The following is a 5,577-nucleotide window of genomic DNA, read 5'->3' as shown; positions in this document are numbered from 1 at the left end:
GAGAGTGAGAGTGTGTGTGAGAGAGAGAGAGAGAGAGAGAGAGAGAGTTAGAAAAAAAGAGAAAGGGAAAGAGTGAGAGTGAGAGAGGGAGATAAAAAAATAATCGCATTCGTATAAACGAATCTATCTTTCTTTCTCTATCTTTAGAATAATCGTCTTCGAGAATTCGTGAAAATTCGCCCATAAGTTTATTCGTTCTCTCTGTCGTGTCATTTTGGAATCGTCGATTTTCGAGAGGTCCGTTCGCTCTCCTACGGGATCTCCCTTCGTCGCGGTTTTTATCGAGTATAAATAACGAAGCAAGAGAAGAAGAAGAGGAAGAAGAAGTAAAAGAAGGAGAAAAAGAAGAAGAAGAAGAAGAAGAAGGAGAAAAAGACGAAGAAGAGAAAGAAGAAAAAAAAGGGTTTGTGTAAAAAAGGCGAGTGGGAGTTTTGACAGACTTCATTGGAATCTTTGAAAGTAGATTCGATCTGTGTGATCTCGTCGAGAGAAAGAGAGAGAGACAGATAGAAAGACAGAGAGAGAAAGAGAGAGAGAGAAAGAGAGAGAGAGACAGAGAGAGAGAGAGAGAGAGAGAGAGAGAGAGAGGAAGAGTGTGTGTGTAAGCGGGAAAGAGCCAACTCAGACGACGTAACAGGTACGTGAAAACAACCCTACTACTACTACTGCTACTACTACTGCTACTACTACCACTACTACTACTACTTCTACTACTACTTCTACTACTACTGCTACTATTACTACTACTACTATTACTACTACTATTACTATACGATTACATATTTACACTGTCGTTGTTATTGTCGTTGTCGTTGTCGTTATCGTTGTTATCGTTGTTGTTGTTGTTGTTATCATTATTATTATTATTATAGTTACTACAATTGTTCCTATAATTATTGTGATTTTATCGACTTATCACAAAAACGCAGTAAATTCTCAATACATTAATGTTAATGTTCTGCCTTTTTCCACTTAATACGTTAATCAATCGACGTTTATGGCTTCTCCTTCTCTCGTTATCGTTCTCATGAGAGAACGTGCAACGCGATTAATGGCGAAGCCACTGTGCGACGCCATGGTGCCTTGCTTTTCCGATTCCTTTTTCGTCTTCGAAGAAGGTGAATAAGGATAAGTCGACGTGACACGCGATCCGATCGTATCGACGTGAACGTGAGTGCGATACGAGAAAAAGAAAAATAGAGACAGAGATAGAAAGAGAGAAAGAAAGAGAGAGAGAGAGAGAGAGAAAGAGAGAGAGAGAGAGAAAGAGAGAGAGAGAGAGAGAGAGAGAGAGAGAGAAATACATGTGTTACTCGATGCTTTCCATTTTCTTTTCTTTCTCTCTCTTTCTCTCTTTCTCCTTTTTTCTCTTTTTACTATCGTAATTAAGTGAGATCTTATTTCTTCGAATGAAATTTCTTTCGAATAAAAAAAAAAAAAAAAGAGTGATTCATTTTTTACAACGTCAGAAAATTTTTTGTTCGTACACTTATCATTTATTTCTGTATTTCACTTTCATTTCATTGACAGAAAATTAATTATTCTTGCTTCGTGTGTCAGTCTTTTATGTTTTCTTCGTTCTTTTTTTTTCTCTCTTTTTTTTCTATGGGTAACCTTTATCGTTATATATCATTTTTTTTTTTTTTTCTAAGGAGATATAAGAAAAAATTCGATCACGCATTTTGTAAATTTTTTTCCAGGCCAATACATCCTGTTACAAAAATTCAGTCGTCACACTATACTCCAATTGTTTCATGCTTTGATGCATTTCATTCTTTCTTTTTTTTTTTTTTTGTAATAATACTACAACCTTCCCCACATGACTATTAATATAATTTTGATATAGACACGAACAGAAAAATCCATTAACTTAGTCTGATCGAGTCATCAAATTTGACGTAACAATTAAATATTAACGATTACCTACCATTAGAGGAGTACGAGGGAAAAATCGATGAAAACTGTTTCATACGTTGTTAATTAACTTTCGAGACGTCGCGAAAGTGATAGGACTCCCTTTCGTCATGTAGGACGAAACTCGAAGGTAATATATTGGCCAGCATCCGATATCGATCGATACTATCGGCCAATATCGGTCTAATACTTTCTGCTATATGACACTTGCTATCCACTATATTAAAAGTGAAATTTATTTCCGACCGATGAATATTTTCAAGATCGATATATGTACGTTCGTTCGTTCGTTCATTCGTTCATTCCTTCGTTCCTTCGTTTGTTGGAAACGACGAGAAATATATACAGATCATAAAAACTCTAACAGAGATTTGGGACAACCCTATCATTAATATTTACGAATTTCGAAAAATAGAATTCTTTTGAAGTGATCTTGCTATAGATCGAATAATAATACTTGATCGTACGAATCCAATCTATGCATACATTCAAAGATTTTTTATTCGTTTTATTTAAAAGACTTTTTTATTGTTCGATTTATTCTTCTTCTTTTTTTTTTATTAGTATATCCATAGGATTCACTTAATAAAGTTTATAAATAATAGTTTTTTTCTAAATAAACATATTTACATAAGAGTCGAAATTACAATTACGATATTTTTTGTTTAAATCACACATTTTCTACCCGAAATATCTCGTAAATATTAATAAAGAGAATGTTTACTCGAATGTTATATTATACGTATAAAAACGTGTAATAATCGAGTGTATCGGTCATCGATAACCACCGTTGCATTTTATGTTTTAACAAAACCATCACAAGTTTTAATAAATTGTAATAAGTCTAAGAGAGTAAAAATGTGTCTACGTGTGTGTATGCATGCGTGCGTGCGTGCGTACGTGCATGTGTGAAAGAGTAGAGAAATAAAAGAAATTCTTCGGAAAATATCGAGGGATTGGACGATGTACAGAATGTTAATACCACTATCGATGGATTAAAAACGAAAGAAAGAAAAAGAAAACAAATAAACCAACGAACAAACAAACAAACAAACAAACACAAAAGAAAAAGAATAATAAAACTCGTAGGAAAAGTGAAGAGAAAATTTCCTAAGATAAAAAGAATCTACGCTTACACGTATCGAAATCGAATATGTACATATGGAAATCGATACGTGGTCTATGTTATATCCCTTACGTACGAATATCGCACATTTCTTTTTTTTTCCCTTTCTCGATCCCCCATATAAAATGACAGTCAAATGTAAAAAGAGAAAGAAAATTTACGTGCTTTTTCTTTAAAAAAAAAAAAAAAAAGAAAAAAAAAAAGAAGAAAAAACAAAGGAGATAACGCACACAGGCTTTTTATGGATTAGATTTAAACAACGTCAATGTACAAACAAACTCGGGCTCGATTTTTCATAAATGAAATATTATTTTTATCCAACATCGATATGTGTACGTATAAGTATGGTGTTAATAACGATAAACGAGATAATCTAAAAATAATTTCGTTTCGATGTCACTTTGATAATGGAAAAATAAATTAGACTCATGGAATATTGAAAATTACGATCGATACAATACATCGTAGCCATTTTATAATTCTTGGTATATATGTATGTATGTATGTAAGTGCTATAAGGGTGTATGATAAGTGTATGTGTTATATGCATGTATGTATGTACGTTGGGAAGAATAATAAAAAGGAAAAGAAAAAAAAAGGAATAGAGGAAAAAAAAGAAAGAAAAAAGAAAAAAAAAGAGATAAAAGAAGATAATCGAACCATCGACGTATTTTAACGCGCGTCACCGTAACAAGAACATGGGAAAAATCGTATTTTTAGATGATGTTAGGTCAGCTTAACTTTTTATCCATGCACAAAACATAATTTAGTATTAGAAATATTAAGGGAAAAATCATCGGTGCTGTTAACGCGATATTAGAAATATAAATCGTTGAAATTATTATAGACATAATATAGATACGTGGTTATCTCAAAGAATTTTACTTATGGTCGTCTTAACAAATTTTTCCACTTTCGTTTCTTTTGTAAAATTTTTCGAATTACGTTTCATTTTTATCGTCACTTTATCTCATCCCTCTCTCTCTCTCTCTCTCTCTCTCTCTCTTTTTTCTTTTTCTTATGCGGTATTATTCCAAAAAATAAAAAGAATTTATTTTTATTACATCCACTTTTCTTTCTTTCCTTTCCATTCTCCTTTTTTTCCTTCACACTCTTCCTCTTCTTTTTCTTGTACTTAAAACTTTGGAACGTAGTGGGATAAAATATTTTTTTTGTTCTTGTTTTCTTTTTTCTTTCTCTCTTTTTTTTTTTTCCATGAAACTTTAAAAAATCGTCGTCGACATTTATTTTCACAAATCATATTATTTTTTCTCCTTATATCTATCGTTTGATATTATTCATAATTTAATTTTTCTTCTCTTTCCTTTTATAGTTACGATTTTTTATATTTACTCCTTCCTAATAAATTCTCTCACTCTTCCTCTCTCTGAAGATTTAAATTAACTCGCCTTTATTTTCTAAAACTCGAACTTTATATGCCACTTTTATTGTCATTTTCTTTCTTATATACCTTTTGATATTATTCACGTAATCTAGTTTTCTTTTTCCTCTCTGTAATGACAAATTTATTCCATGTTTTAACAAATTTTCTCTATCTCTCTCTTTTCCTCTCTTTTTCTCTCTCTCTCTCTTTCTCTCTCTCTCTCTCTCTCTCTCTATACATTCTATTCTTTGTATCAAACTGTTTGTCCCACCTACTCTTTCTCGTGAATGTCATTAGAAACGGAAAAGAGACGAATACAGGAAATTCTTTGCACGTATCAAGCACACCCTTTTTCCTAGACTATCCTTCCCTTAGTACAAACCTATGGCCGTTTGTACCTTGCTTTTTCTTTCTTTCCTTCTTCCACTTTCGCTTTTTTTCTACTTCTTCTACTTCTACTTCTACTTCCTCTTCCTATTTCTCTCATTGTACTTTCTAACGTTGAAGAAAGCAACGGAACTAACGTCCGAAAAATAATTCACCGTACATACAACGTTTCCTTGGTATATAAATTAACGTCGTAAATCAAAACACCAACACTCCCTTAAATCCTTGCGATGAAAAGCACAAAGACGACGATACAAGTATTAACGTTGATCATGAGTTCGAATCGATACGGGGTCAAAGGGGACTAGAAATGTGCGTAGTTTCAACGTCACGTAGCTAGTAACTTTCGACTAATCCATTCGTCCTATTCGTCATCGTTTTCAGCAATGGAAAACGATTTCAGCTTTCGCTTACGTACGCACACTTATACGTATACATAGACACCCACACACATGCAGACACTTACACTTATCAAATCGTATCATAGTTGTGAGACGAATAAAGTAGAGAAGAAGGGAAATGGTTGTGATGGATGAACGCTACGTTTCAACGGGATTTGATTAACGATCGTAAAACGTGGGTAGATGCATCTTATAGATTCTAGATTATAATTCTTCAATTTGGTTTTCTCCTATCATAACAATCATGTTTTCATATTATTCTATGTTCACTTTTTCGAAGACATTATTATTTCTTTTCCCGTGGCATGTAATATTATTGATATAATTTTATCGGCAATTTGATATTACTGTATTTCAGATATATT

The 5,577-nt window shown here is 32.8% G+C and overlaps 1 protein-coding gene and 1 long non-coding RNA gene across 8 annotated transcripts in view; one reads left to right on the top strand and one right to left on the bottom strand.

Moving 5' to 3' along the window:
• The window catches only part of LOC122631137, an 83,421-nt gene that overhangs the window by 362 nt on the left and 77,482 nt on the right, over window positions 1-5,577 (top strand). For 2 of the 6 annotated variants that reach the window (XM_043816455.1, XM_043816454.1), the window contains exon 1: window positions 27-637. The gene's annotated coding sequence lies outside the window, so the exon portion shown is untranslated. Of the gene's footprint in view, window positions 1-26; window positions 642-5,577 lie in introns of those variants that run through there. The other 4 variants (XM_043816453.1, XM_043816456.1, XM_043816452.1 and 1 more) reach the window with 3 other exon arrangements.
• The window catches only part of LOC122631141, a 28,069-nt gene that overhangs the window by 12,825 nt on the left and 9,667 nt on the right, over window positions 1-5,577 (bottom strand). The gene's annotated exons all lie outside the window — the stretch shown is intronic.

The sequence above is a fragment of the Vespula pensylvanica genome, chromosome 8 (genome assembly GCF_014466175.1).
Source record: "Vespula pensylvanica isolate Volc-1 chromosome 8, ASM1446617v1, whole genome shotgun sequence".
NCBI lineage: Eukaryota > Metazoa > Arthropoda > Insecta > Hymenoptera > Vespidae > Vespula > Vespula pensylvanica.
This window is presented reverse-complemented; position numbering and strand designations above follow the sequence as displayed.